We start from the raw sequence: 14,517 nt of genomic DNA, 5'->3' as shown, positions 1-14,517 counted from the left end.
CTGGGTGGGTACTCCTGAAATCTATGCAGAACAGTCAAGTCCGGGCACTGATCTGGTGGCGTAGACCCCCTGGATTTTGGTTTCACCCCAGCCTCAAAATGGCTTTGGTTTTCAGAGTCACTTGTATTCTCAGTGTGTCGCCCTAAGCAACCGGAAACCTGCCTGTTTGGGTTTGAGGTCTTAATTCGCTTTTCTTTTATGTATTTTTCCTAAATGTAGTCTATTCACGTTTCCTACCCAGGGCTTACTGTGAGCCTGGTAGCAACTAACAAGGTAAACTTCAATTTTCTGTGAAGCTTCTGTTCTCAGGAGGGAAACAGACTATCTAAATGCAGGTGTATTAATTTCAGGTATTCTTAGTGCAACGAAGAAGTAAAATGGGATCATGTGATGGGGAGGAAACTTGAAATAGAGTGACTCACTGGAAGGGCCTGTATGAGGGGGTGACATTTGTCCTGAGACCCAAGTGGTGAGAAGGGAACAGCTGTTTGAATAATTGGGGTAAGAGATCCAGGGAAGGAACAGCAAATATTAATATTACACTTACTTATTGTACTTTGCTTTGCCTATAATTCAGCAGATGAGATTAATATATTTTAAAGGCATTTTGGAGTCTTTAAATGTATTCTGTTGCTTATATATATTTTTTATGTTGCTCCCAGAATTAAGGCTGTGTAATAAAGGAGTACCTGCTTAGGAGGCCTGGCATCTGGCTGTTGCTACTCTTGCCTTTTTCTTTCCCTGAGTGATACTTGAGGGCAAACCCTGAGCTTACTCACTGTTCTCCTAATGTCCAGTACATAGTAGCTGCTTAATAAATACTTGTTGGATTGAGACTTTGGCCAAGCCATCTTGTTCATGTCTTTATAATGTTGTTGATCATCCCTTCTTTTCCATATCTCATTATCTGTTCCCCTAAGTTTGAAATGTTAGAGTCTTTTTCTACTCTGTCTCTCCTCTCTTATGACCCTCTCCACTTTTGAGCAGTGACCAGGCCCTTGCAAATACTCCTCACACCTGTCCCTTTGTCTCCATTCCCACTGCCCAAGTTCAAGTCCCCATCATCCAACCTAGACATAGCAATTCCAGTAGTGTGTTTGGATACAAGATTTGTGGAACAGATATGGAGGGGCCCTGAAGAATCTAGGGGAAGAGGGTAGAGCACAAAACACGCAGTTAAGAGTAAAGTAGCCAATAAATGAGATAGTTGGTCTCCTCCATACCACGCTCTGCTCCCCACTTCCTTTTTTTTTTTTTTTTTTTGAAACAAGGTCTCTCTGTGTTGCCAGGGCTCAAGGGCAGTGGTATCTTTATAACTTACTATAACCTCAGACTCTTGGGCTCAAGCAATCCTCTTGCCTCAGCCTCCCGTGTAGCCAGGACTACAGGCTGGCACCACCATACCTAGTGAATTTTTCTATTCTTTTTAGAGATGGGGTCTTGCTATGTTGTTCAGGCTGGTCTCGAACTCATGGGCTCAAGTAATCCTTCTGCCTTGGCCTCCTAAAGTGCTAAGATTACAGGCATTAGTTATGGAAGCTCACCCTGCTCCCCTAATTCAATCTTGACACTTCCATGAGATTTATATTTCTAAAACTCAGTTTGCATTTTCTGAGAACCTTGCTTCTAAAAACCTCTGGGGGTTTCTATTGCCTACAAAGAAAGTCTAAATTTCTTAGCTGGTCACTCAGGGCCCTTCACAATCCTGACTCCTTGCCTCTTTACATCTTTTTCTGGTATTCCCTTTCTCTTAACCCACCCTAGATCCTCCCTCTCACTTTTGAGCCTCAATACCTGTGTGGATTCTAGACTGGAACGCCTCCTATGTATTTGTGATGGCTTAATCCAGATGCAACTTTTCCACCTCTTGGAAGAAGTGTTGATGGGTTATCTCCTTGTCACTCCGGATGGAGGAAGATGGAGGGTTAAGGGTTTAGGTTTTGTGTGAAATGTAAGCATCACATCTCCACTTCACTGAGGATCTTCAGCAAGGTGTTTAGCATCTCCAAGTCTCAGTTTTTTTCATTTGTTAAATGATAATGATGATAATAATGGCGGTGGTGAGTTTTTATTTTATTTGAGTTACCCTTTTTATTGAGTTACCCTAAAGATTTAATTAAGATAATGGCTGTGAAGTGTTTGGCACAGTGTCAGCCTTCCATATATATTGAATTAAAAAGGACTTCAGGTTTCTAAGCCCTCAGAGGAGGTGGAGAAAGTTGATCAGTGAAGTTTCCTTTTACCTCTGAAATTCTATGACTATTTAATCTTTTAAAAATACTTTTCTGAAAATAATATGTTAATGGAAACTACCTAAATCTTTTTAGTCTCTGGGAAAATATGCATCTGTAAAAGATGGTGTAGAGGTGGAGAAATGATGGGCATAGAAGTAAGCACATTCAAAATTGCCTTGATGGACTTCAGAAAAAGACACCTTGGTATACTGACCTTAAATTGTCTTTTATAACATTAAGCCAGATGTGGTGGCTAGTGCCCATATACCAGCTACTTGGGAGACAGGCTGAGACAGGAGGATTGCTTGAGGCCAGGAGTTTGAGACCAGCCTGGCAACATAGCAAGACCTCATCTCTAAAAACAAAAACAAAACTAAAAAAAAATTTTTTTAATTAAAAAAAATTAGCTAGGTGCAGTGACATGTGCCTATAGATAGTCCCAGCTACTCAGGAGGCTGAGCCCATGAGTTTGAGACCAACCCAGCAGTATAGTGAGATCACCATCTCCGGGAGAAAAAGAAAAGTACTTATTTCTGAAATTTGGTCACATATTCATTTATTTTCCAGTGATAACCTGTGTGTCGGGGTTACTTATTAATAGTAGTGGAGCTCAATGATTCGGAAGGCAACACAGTTTGGGGAGACTAGTATTGGACTTGCAATCAAGAAACTCTGTTTCAAGTGAGGTTACTGTGTGTCTTTGCCAAAAACTAGCAAGATACCCTTGGGCGATTCGTTTAACATTTTTATGCCTCATTGTCTCATCTGTCCAGTGCTAATAATAGTATCATATTGGAACTGCCTATCTTAGACTTGTGAACCTAGGATGAGAACAGAGCTGAGAAAATCCTTAAACAATAAAAAGAAAAAAAACTTTTCAAGATGTTAGTTATCTGGTGTTAAGCACACTGCTAATCTGCAGAGTTAAGGTATGGTTTTAGATTAGTGATTCTCAGAGCTGGCTTCACATTAGATTCACCTGGGATCTTTTAAAAGCTACCAATGCCCAGACTCCATCTCTAGAAATCCAGATTTAGTTGGCCTGGGTTGGAGCTCAGGTACGGGAACTTAAAAAAAAAAACACCCCAAAAACACAAAAGTCATCAGGGGAAATTCTGATACCAGTGGTTTAGAGTTAAAGCAAATAAACAAAAATCAGAAATTAAATGAGGACCTTTGTGTGTTGCTTGATAAAGTCTTAATGCAAAATTATGAGCTTGACTGACTTTTCCCCCTGATTTTACTAAACCAACCAGTTGTTGACATCATGGAGCCACAGCCTCCGGTTACAATTTATAACCTGAATTTTCCCAGGCATAGAAGCCTGTCCAGTGGTACAGCCAGAGCCACATGAAGATTTAATGTGTGGCTCTCAGTTTCAGCCTTTTAGTAGTGACAAAGATTGGAAAAGAAAGAGACAAATGGAAAGAGAAAGGAAAGGAATAGCCTGGGGCTCAAGGTATGGAAGAGGCTCTGAGCTGGAGGCAGAAAGGGCAAAGCACCAAAGAAAAATTGTATTTGATTTATTGAACTGGTTTTATTTAGGTTGCAAACTGGTAGCTATAGGGCTAAATTACGCCTGTAAGCATATTATATGTGAGTTACACTTTCTTTTAAAATTGTTTGGAGTGCATTTCCAACACTTAAATATCAGAATTTCACTTTAAAATCTCAATTTCTGACATTTCTGGAAAGAAAACCAAAAGATCTGGCTCATTCCTACTGCTAGTTGGAAGGCAATAGATGGGACGTGTGTTCTCCAGTTCCCTGTGCCCAGTCTGCTTTGCTAATTTATCCTGCCTACCTGGACACTGGCAGCTTTTGTTTATAGCAGTTAGTTAAATCTGTAGCTCTTAACACTGGCTGCACATTAGAATGCCCTGGAGAGCATTTAAATCACCCATGATTGGATCCTGTCCTAGACCAATTAAGTTAGAAACTGTAGAGTGTGGTGCCCCCCTTATCACTCTTTTCAAAGCTCCCCAGGTGCTTCCTATGTCTAGTCAGAACTGAGGACTACTGGTTTACTAAGTCAACTATTCAAGAGATTTGTCTACCAGTCCATCTTCTTATCTTTGAAAATGATCCACTAAGAAATAGTATGTGGGATCATTAATGCAGAGGACTTTAGAACTGGGAGAGATCTTTGAGTGAGCATCAGTTAACTCAACCTTCCTATTTTAAGGTGAGGAGACAGAGATCCAAAGAGAAGAAAGGAATTGTTCAAGGACTGTAGCCATCATTTGGTGTTGAATTACAAAGTGTCTTTTATTACATTTCCTCCTTTCATATAAAGATATATTTTTAAAGGTTTCTTTTTTTTTTTTTTTTGGGTTCTGCCTGCTTTTTTTTTTTTTATGGAGGTTTTTTTTTTTTAATTATTTTTTTTATTTTGGCATATTATGGGGGTACAGATTTTAAGGTTTCAATAAATGCCCATTTCCCCCCCTCCCCCCAAAAGTCTGAGTCTCCATCATGACCATCCCCCAGATGGTGCACATCTCACTCACTATGTATGTATATACCCACCCCCCTTCCCCCTCCCACCTGCCCAATACCCTATTACTGTAGCACTTATGTGTCCACTTAGGTGCTACTCAGTTAATACCAGTTTGCTGGAGAATATATCTGGTGCTTGTTTTTCCATTCTTGGGATACTTCACTTAGTAGTATGGGTTCCAGCTCTAACCAGGAAAATATAAGGTGTGCTATATCACCATTGTTTCTTAGAGCTGAATAGTACTCCATGGTGTACATATACCACATTTTATTAATCCATTCTTTGATTGATGGGCACTTGGGCTGTTTCCACAGCCTTGCAATTATGAATTGTGCTGCTATAAACATTCGAGTGCAGGTGTCTTTTTTGTAGAGTGTCACTGGATCGTTTGGGTAGATGCCCAGCAATGGGATTGCTGGATCAAATGGTAGATTCACTTGTATCGCTTTAAGGTATCTCCATATTGCTTTCCACAGAGGTTGAACTAGTTTGCAGTCCCACCAGCAGTGTAGGAGTGTTCCTCTCTCTCCGCAACCACGCCAGCATTTATTGTTTGGAGATTTTTTGATAAAGGCCATTCTCACTGGGGTTAAGTGATATCTCATTGTGGTTTTGATTTGCATTTCCCTGATGATTAGAGATGTTGAGCATTTCTTCATATGTTTGTTGGCCATTCTTCTGTCTTCTTTAGAAAAATTTCTGTTCAAGTCCTTTGCCCACTTTTTAATGGGGTTATTTGATTTTTTCTTCCTAATTTTCATGAGTTCTAAGTATATTCTAGTTATCAGTCCCTTATCGGATGCATAGGATGCAAAAATTTTCTCCCATTCTGTAGGTTGTCTGTTTACTTTCATGACTATTTCTTTGGCTGTGCAGAAGCTTTGTAGTTTGATCATGTCCCATTTATTTATTTTTGTTGCTGCTGTGATTGCCTTTGGGGACTTCTTCATAAACTCTTTGCCCAGGCCGATGTCTAGGAGAGTGTTTCCAACTTTTTCCTCTAGAGTTCTAATAGTTTCATATCTTAGGTTTAAGTCTGTTATCCAGCGTGAGTTGGTTTTTGTGAGAGGTGAAAGGTGTGGGTCCTGTTTTAGCCTTCTACAGGTGGCTATCCAGTTTTCCCAGCACCATTTATTGAAGAGGGATTCTTTTCCCCAGCGTATGTTTTTGTCTGCTTTGTCAAAGATGAGATGGCTATATGAGGATGGTTTTATATCAGGATTCTCACATCTGTTCCACTGGTCAATATTCCTGTTTTTGTGCCAATACCATATTGTTTTAATTACTACAGCTTTGTAGTATAGTTTGATATCTGGCATATTAATGCCTCCCATTTTGTTTTTGTTGCCTAGAATTGCTCTTGATATTCGGGGTCTTCTTTTTATAAATGATTCTCTTTACATGCACCAATTTATGGTGTTTTAAAATTCATATTGTTTCTGTTTTTCCTAGAGTATTTTGTTAGGAGTTAACTGTCATAGTTTAGCTAGGGCTTCAAAACAAACCAACAAAACTGCTATACATCTCTTCTCCTTCTGGGATGAAAAATTAAAATAAAAAACAAAAACATTAACTGCCATCTATTGTTTTTAGTCCAATAGCAATCTTTGATCAGAAACATTAGAACAAAAACATGTACACACAAAGAAAATGAATTTTCTGAAAAGCTGGAATATTCCAGGCTGTTTTTAACTCCATAAGTTTTCAGTAATTATTTAAATCCATTAATTTTCAATTGATGAGAAAGATTTTTAATTTTGTTGGTATTCACACTACTCCAATACACTCACTGTTCTAAGTCAATTAAGCTTCAAATGGTTGTTGTTGTTGTTGTTTAATGTAATATACAGTCTGTCCTCCTATATCCAGAGTTACAAGTTGACATCATTAACTTCTGGAGTTCGTTGGCATTTTCTGTCTTAAAAAAAATCAGAGTAGTTTCAAAACATTCGAATATGGATAGGTTAATTCCAAGACATCATAGGTTAGGCATATTGAAAACAGATATTGAAAAGATCATATGGGAGCCTGAAGAGAAAAGGAATTATGTTGTGGTGAGAGCAAGTGTTGGGCTACTGTGAACAAGATAGGACGAGATGGACAATCTATCCAAGTAAGGTAGTGGCTTATTTCCATGCCCCACTTAGAAATGCCCATACTTACACCTGCTGAGCTTCCTTTAATGTAGGGCTTCTGTCCTGGCACTACTGACATGATGAGCCAGAAAGCCCCTTGTTGTGCATGGCTGTTCTGTGCATTGCATGATGTTTAGCAGCATCCCTGGCCTTGCTCTACTAGATGCCAGCAGAACTCCCTCACTTGTGACAACTAGTCATTGTCAGATATCTCCTGGGGGTGGGGAGGGAGCAAAATTGTCCCTAGTTGAGAATCACTTCTGTAATACAACTCTTTCTATGGACTTGTAGAAATCATGCCAAGAATTCTTAAACATTCTAGGCATAGTGTCCAGGATATTAATGATAAGTACCTTCCGTTTATATAGTACTTTGCAGTCTTAAACGTATGCTCACATAAATCCTATATGCCCAGATCAAATGTAAAGGAAATTAAGTGGTAGACTTACTGAAAACTCTGAGGTAGGACTATACACATCGCTTCATGTCCCCATTTTTGTTTTGTTTCCAATGGAGACGTTGTGTTTGTGAGAATATATTGTCTGCAGACAGGTGATCATAGCTGTCTCTTTAAATTTAGGCATTGTCTTTATTGTTAACACATAGTTACTATCACCATGTGCTAGAGACCTCTAAGGTCTATGGTCCTTGTCCCCAAGAAGTTGAAATAGTAAATAAAAAGGTTATTAAAATATAAAAGAGCCCTTGCCATAAGCCAGTGAATACTCTATACAAAAATGCTGTGAGAATTCATCATAGGTAAATAATCAACCATGGGTTAGTCATTGGAGAAAGGCATCACAAGAGATTGGCTTAAAATTTTTTACAAAAGCAAACAAGCTGGGCTCTGAAAGAAATGTCATACTTAAGGTGGCACAGGCTCTATGGGAAGGTGGGGAGAGTGTGTTCAGGATCAGGGGAAAGTCGTGAACAAAGCAGACAACTGTGTAAGAGTAGACCTGTTGCAGGAGTGAAAGGTTCAGAAGGATTGCAGTGGGAGAGAAAATTAAAGACAGGGTTATGAACAATCTGGGCTTTGAATTCAAGGTTCCAGAGGTTAGACTTCATCCTGCAGACATTAGAAACAGTTACAACTGGCAGGGTGGGAAGAGGAACGTGCGAGACACCTACTTTCAGGAAGAATCTGCCCCTGTAGACGGGAGAGAGTAGGGGTCCGTGGTAGTGTGCAGAAGAGTGACTGTGGCAGTCAGGGTTGTAGAACTGTAAGGAACAAGAGAAAGGGAAGAGACATCCTGAAGGAATGTTGGCAGGACTTGGCGGCTGATTAGATATGAGGTGGTATTAAAGTGATACCAGCTTTTTAAGTCCGGGCAACAGGAGAATGCACTTTATCTTTAACAGAAATAGAAAAGCTGGCATGTGAGGGTCAAGTGATGTGTTCAGTTCTAGGCATGGGGAGTTTGAGGTAATGGCAAACATCTTCATGGAGCAGTCTAGCAGGTAGCCAGAGTCTGAAAAAAAATTAATGGAAATTTTTCTGACCAGGAAGGAACCTGATAGATCATCTCTCCTTCCTGCCCTCTCATTTTACAGATGATGAAACATGTGACATGTTAAGTGGCATGATCATTATCAAGCAGTCCTTATGCAAAGGAATTCTAGTTTTATAAAATGAAACAGACTGGGAAGAAAGATACCCCTTTCAGGGATGAAACCTGACACTACAGACTTGAAGCCCCCCAAGGAAAGAATTTGGAATGTATGGAGCAGGAAGAGTTGAGAGCCAAAGAGCCATCTGTACACTAAGGGTGGGAGGGGGAAGGGAGCTGGCAAAGGAGCCAAAAGCTGCAGGTATGGGGTGCAGTGAGGGGCCAATTGGGAGAGGTCAGTAAATAGGAACGATAGCCACAATAGCTTACAGGACCCAGGCCAGGCACTGTTCTAGGTGGTGCATGTGGGCCAAATAGTGGAATCTTTATGACTGAATGAGATGGGTATTACTTTATCTCCATTTTACAGGTGAGGAAACTGAGGCAAAGAGAAGTTAACCTACTTGCCTGGGGCCACACAGCTCTTGAATGGTAGAGCCAGAATTTGCCAGTCAAGCATGATTTCAGGGGAGTGATGAACACAGGAGCAAGTAGTTCAGAGACTGTTGGCAGTAAAGTGAGAGAGAGAGAGAGGTGGTAGTTCAAGGTTCTAGGCAAAGTTACTTTCCAGATCAGGAGCTCTGAGACTGATGGACGTCCAGAAGTCAGGGCAGCCAGAGAGGAGAAGTAGAGATACAAGATCCTAGTAGAGAAGCTGAGACTTTAAGCACTGGGTAAGCCATCAGTCTTGGGCAAGAATAGAGAGAAAACATTTATTCTTCAGAGACTGCTTACTAGCTCCCAGACTTTTCACTACTAAAGGCCATTTTTATTATTCCCTGTCTTCCAAGGACCCTAAGTTTTCAAAGATTTTGATTATCAACTTTAAGTTTTTATTTTAAGGTATAAGTTGTATGCAGTGCAATGTCTAGATCTTAAGTTTACTGTTTGAGTTTTGAATAGTAACTTTAATAAAGTAATTTATTTCCTATTTGTATTACTCAAAGATACATAAAATTGCTAATTAGAACTTGGATTATCAAGATAATACAATCTAGCTAAAAGTAAGGATAGGTGACAATTTAACCTGTTTAGCATATTTGAGACCTTTTGAAATATAGATTCATATTAGTTCATAGATTCATATCATCATCATCTAAGACCCCCGAGGTCCAGGAACCCCAAGTGAGTGAACAGGCTCAGTCAGTTATGGGAAGAGCTGGCCCAGAAGAATATGACCGTTGGCCTTAGGCTTAATAGTTTCTTTCTCTTTCTTTATTTTATATATATATATATATATATATATATATATATATATATATATATGTTATATCTATTTATATATATACATAGTGAAATGGTTACTATAGTCAAGCAAATGAGCATATCCATGGTTACCCCTTTTTGTGGCAAGAATACCAAGATCTATTCATTTAGCAAAAGTCCCAAATACAATATATTATAGGTTGAGCATCCCTAATCTGAAAATCCAAAATGCTCCAAAATCCAAACCTTTTTAAGCACTGACATGATGCTACAAGTGGAAAAATTCTATACTTGACCTCCTGTGACAGGTCACAGTCAAAATGCAGTCACATCTTTGTTTCATGCACAAAATTATTAAAAGTTTTGCATAAAGGCCGGATGTGGTAACTTACACCTGTAATCCTAGCACTCTGAGAGGCCAAGGCGGGAGGATCACTTGAGATCAAGGAGTTCAAGACCAGCCTGAGCAAGAGCAAGACCCCATCTCTACTAAAAATAGAAAAATTAGCTGGGCACCATGCCAAGTGTCTGTAGTCCCAGCTACTCCGGTGGCTGAGGCAAGAGAATGAACTGAGCCAAGGAGTTTGAGATTGCAGTGAGCTATGATGATGCCACTGCACTCAACCCAGGGTAACAGAGTGACACTCTGTATCAAATATATATATATAGTATAAAATTACCTTCAGGCTATGTATTTAAGGTGGATATGAAGCATAAATGAATTTCATGTTTAGACTTGGGCCCCATCCCCAAGATATCTCATTATGTGTATGCAAATACTCCAAAATCTGGAAAAAAAAATGTGAACTCTGAAACATTCTGTTTCCAAGCATTTCAGATAAAGGATACTCAACCTGTATTAACTACAGTTCTCATGGCATACATGAGATATCTGGACTTGTTTATCTTACATATCTGCAACTTTGTATTTGTTCATCTACATCTTCCCATTTCCTCTCCGACTACCTGCAACTGCTGTTTTATTCTCTATGTCTGTGTATTTGACATTTTTTTAGATTCCACGTATAAGTGAGATCATGCAGTACTTTTCTTTGTCTCTGGCTTATTTCACTTAGTATAACGTCCTCTAGGTTCATCTATGTTGCGGCAAATGACAAGATCTCCCTCTTTTTTAAGACTGAATAATGTTTCACTGTATATGCATATATGTAGACCACAGTTTCTTATCCATTTGTCCATGGATAGACACTCTTCAGTTGTTTCCATGTCTTAGCTATTCTGAATAATGCTGCAATGAACATGGGAGTGTAGATACCTTTACAAGGTGATGATTTCATCTCGTTTGGTATATACCCATAATAGGGATTACTGAGTGATATAGTAGTTCTAATTTTATTTCTTTAGGACCCTCCCTACTGTTTTCCACAATGGTTGTACCAATATACTTTCCCACCAGCAGTGTACAAGGGTTCCCTTTTCTCCACATTCTTGCCAACGCTTGTTATCTCCTGACTTTGTGATTCTAACAGGTGTGAGGTGTGATTTTGATTTGTATTTCCCTGATGATTAGTGATGATTAGTGATGTGAAGCACCTTTTCATATTCCTGGTGGCCATTTTTCTGTCTTCTTCAGAGAAATATCTATTAACACGTTCTCAAAACCACTGACCTTGCTATCATAATTGATTCTCAGGAGATGAGCAAGGAGAGGTGTAATTATATTGGTTCTTCATAATAAAAAAGGAACAATGATTCATAACAAGTTTTAAAATGAAGTGTGTGAGGCTGAATAAATAGTGATATTAAGGAATTATTACTATTTGTTAGGTTTGATGGTGATGCGATGGTAATGTTTAAGAAGAGAGTTCTTACCTTTTAGAGATATATGCTGATATATTTACAGATGATGTGATATCTGACATCTAGTACAAAATAATACCATGTGATGGAAGGGATTTAAAAAAAAATGCAACAATACAAGCCTGAATTGATAATTGTTGAAGTTGGTACATGGGAATTCATTATGCTATTTTGACTGCTTTTATATATGTTTTAAATTTTCCCGTGATACAAAAATTTAAAAGAAAGGAATAAATAAAATTAAGGATGTCAGTCAAGGTTTAGTTGCATTTAACAGAGATCTTTTTATCTATGTTAAGCAAAAGGGATTTAGTACAAAGAATCAAGTGCCTATAAATTAGTTAAAATAATTAGGCTGGGCCACTAGGAATAATTACCATAACAACACCATTCAACTGACCTGCTAAGGTTAACCACTATTTGTGCCTCCATCGGGAAGTCAGGAAAACAGGAAGGCATTATGTCAACTGCCTGCTCCAGGAGCACATCACTTGAGCCAAATTTGATGATCAGGAATTATAGCTGCAACTGTTGGCTCCAGTGCTACCTGCTGCACCTTTTGGAATTGTACCAGCAAAATGGATACCTTGCTCAGGCCACCACTGCTCTCTGATAGGTGGAATCTAAATCATGTCTAGAACCCTAGCTGCAAGGGAGTATGAGAAATGTAGTTTTCAACTTTCTATCCTTTGCAGGACTAGACTAGAAAGAGGAGGGAACAAATATTGAGTGATCAGTCTACCACAAAGTATTAGCAATTAGTGTATCAGTACTGTTCCCAGTACGAGTAATGCCTTCCCTATCTTCCAATCTAATATTACCTATTTTTAGACACAGTTCAAGTTCTGTCTCTTTATAAAACCTTAGTTTTACAGGCCTCATTTATTTCTCCTCCTTCCTGCCTTCCTTTCTTCTTTCCTTCATGCATACCTACATATATGTGCTATGTATATATGTATGTCTCTGAAATATTTCTGGACCTATTCTTTGTTCTATTATGTAATTTGGTCTCTATTATGCAAATATTTTGTGGTACACTGTCATTTTATATGGGAAGGTCTTGCTTGCTTAAGTAGGCTCTAAGTGACATAAGGCCAGACAAGTTTGTATATCCTGTCCTTTGATACATAACACCATACAGAGTAAAGGGTAGGTTTATGTATTATACATCAGTACTCGTAGTAAAATGTACCAATAAGGATGCCAAGGTGATGTTTGCCTTAAGTACCTCACAAGATTGTGGCAAGGATCAGAAATGTTCTGTAATTTGTAACCTACTATAAATGTTGAGAGATAGTAATTATAATTGGGTCAACATCAAGATCTTCACCCCATGACCCCAGTCTGCCTTTTAATTAATTGTATAGTCTGATGATTGCTTCTATCTTTCAGTGAAACTATAATTCTTTGTTTCTAGAACTCGATCTGCTCTTCCTGCCTCTGTGCAATTGACCATATTCTCCTTCCACAGAGAAGTTTCAGCTCAGGCTCCATCTCCCCCTGTCAATCTCCACTCCACTCATCACTCTGCATGCCCAGCAATAATGGTGGGATGTCAGTTTCTGGCACAGTCAGGCAGCTAATCACACATTACCAGTAATAGTGTAGGCCTGTGTTTAGTGACATACTCAGGATAGGAGGTGATTCCTTGTTAAGTGAAAAAAATATTTTAAAGACTCATCGTTTGGTATGATTTCTGATTTTTTGTAAATGTGTATCTATTTTTTATTTGTATTGATTCTTTTATTTAACAGATATTTATTGTGTGTTTACTGCGTTATATCTATGTGCATAGAAAAACCGTGGAAGACCATACAACAGTTTATATACAGTGATCATCTCTGCTTGCTGAGATAACAGGTGAATTGTTTATTTTAGCTTATTTTGCTCCACTTGCAAAATTGTGTTTGCCAATATTGCTACCCAAACCTGCATTTTTTTATTTATTAATAAAAAACTGTTTTAAAAAAATTCCATTATTCACAATGCTTACAATGTATGTACATTCCACGAAAAAAGTAGGTTAAAAACAATCTAAAATCCCCGATGCTAAAATAAAAAGTGAGGGGACTAGACACAGAAAGAGCAAGAAGGAGAAAATACATCAAAATCTTAACAGTGGCCCATTTGGGGGTGCTGGAAATTCTTTTACAATGTCTGTTCTAAAGATTTTATAGTGAGGCTGCCTCAGATCCCTGAATTTGACATTTTGCAAACTTTTTTTAATCCCTTCACCACTTAGTACCCAATAAATACATGATAAATTGAAGAAATAATATTTTCCAAGTATGGCCTCATCCTTGGTGATAGGTGTCACTAACTTTGTTAGTTTTCCCCTTCATTTTCTGTTTTCATTTTCAAGAACAAGTTAGATTTCCAGAGAGGTTATTTTATAACAATAAATATTTATTCTGTGTGGCATTTGCCTAATACTGACATAATTTTATTGGCCAGGACTTCATTATTTTTTTATTCTTTTGCCTTTTTATCCATTTCTTTAAATGACGAGTTACATATGCACACACACACATATCCGTACGTATTTTTAATATGAAAGTTTAAATTTAAACAGTAGACTCCAGATCTATTATTAGTCAATCCTTTCTCTCCTCAGAAAATTTTTGTCTGGTGCCCTATTTCCTTCGAGTTTGTAGAGGAAAAAAAAAGTCTTCTTAACCCAGATTGGAAATGCCATCCGCTGAGTTAACTTTCTGTCAGACTTGTAATACCACTCCAGTGGCCTTTGAGGTAGTCATACAAGAGACAGTCAGTGTGACAAGACTCCTAGAAATTACCCAGTTGAGCCCATTTGGACAACTTTCATCATTTGCTTCTAAGGGTGGGAGTGGGGTTCAGCCATTTTAATGCATTTCAGCTTGTAAAGACAGATTGTAAACCATTCCTGCTGCCTGAAGACACTAAAGGCAGAGATGGGCCCGTCTCTAGCACTGCCACTGTGGCTAGAAGAATTAGCCTCAGACCAGGGGTTAGAGGACTCAGCCTCCCTGTCC

At 38.7% G+C, this 14,517-nt stretch overlaps 1 protein-coding gene across 2 annotated transcripts in view; it reads left to right on the top strand.

The window, feature by feature from the left end:
• SLC38A1 (solute carrier family 38 member 1) overlaps window positions 1–14,517 on the top strand; it is a 59,875-nt gene that overhangs the window by 2,273 nt on the left and 43,085 nt on the right. For both annotated transcript variants that reach the window (XM_076007202.1, XM_012749619.3), the window contains exon 3: window positions 13,261–13,366. The gene's annotated coding sequence lies outside the window, so the exon portion shown is untranslated. The remainder of the gene's footprint in view (window positions 1–13,260; window positions 13,367–14,517) is intronic.

This window comes from Microcebus murinus, chromosome 10 (assembly GCF_040939455.1).
Source record: "Microcebus murinus isolate Inina chromosome 10, M.murinus_Inina_mat1.0, whole genome shotgun sequence".
In the NCBI taxonomy this organism is placed as follows: Eukaryota; Metazoa; Chordata; class Mammalia; order Primates; family Cheirogaleidae; genus Microcebus; species Microcebus murinus.
This window is presented reverse-complemented; position numbering and strand designations above follow the sequence as displayed.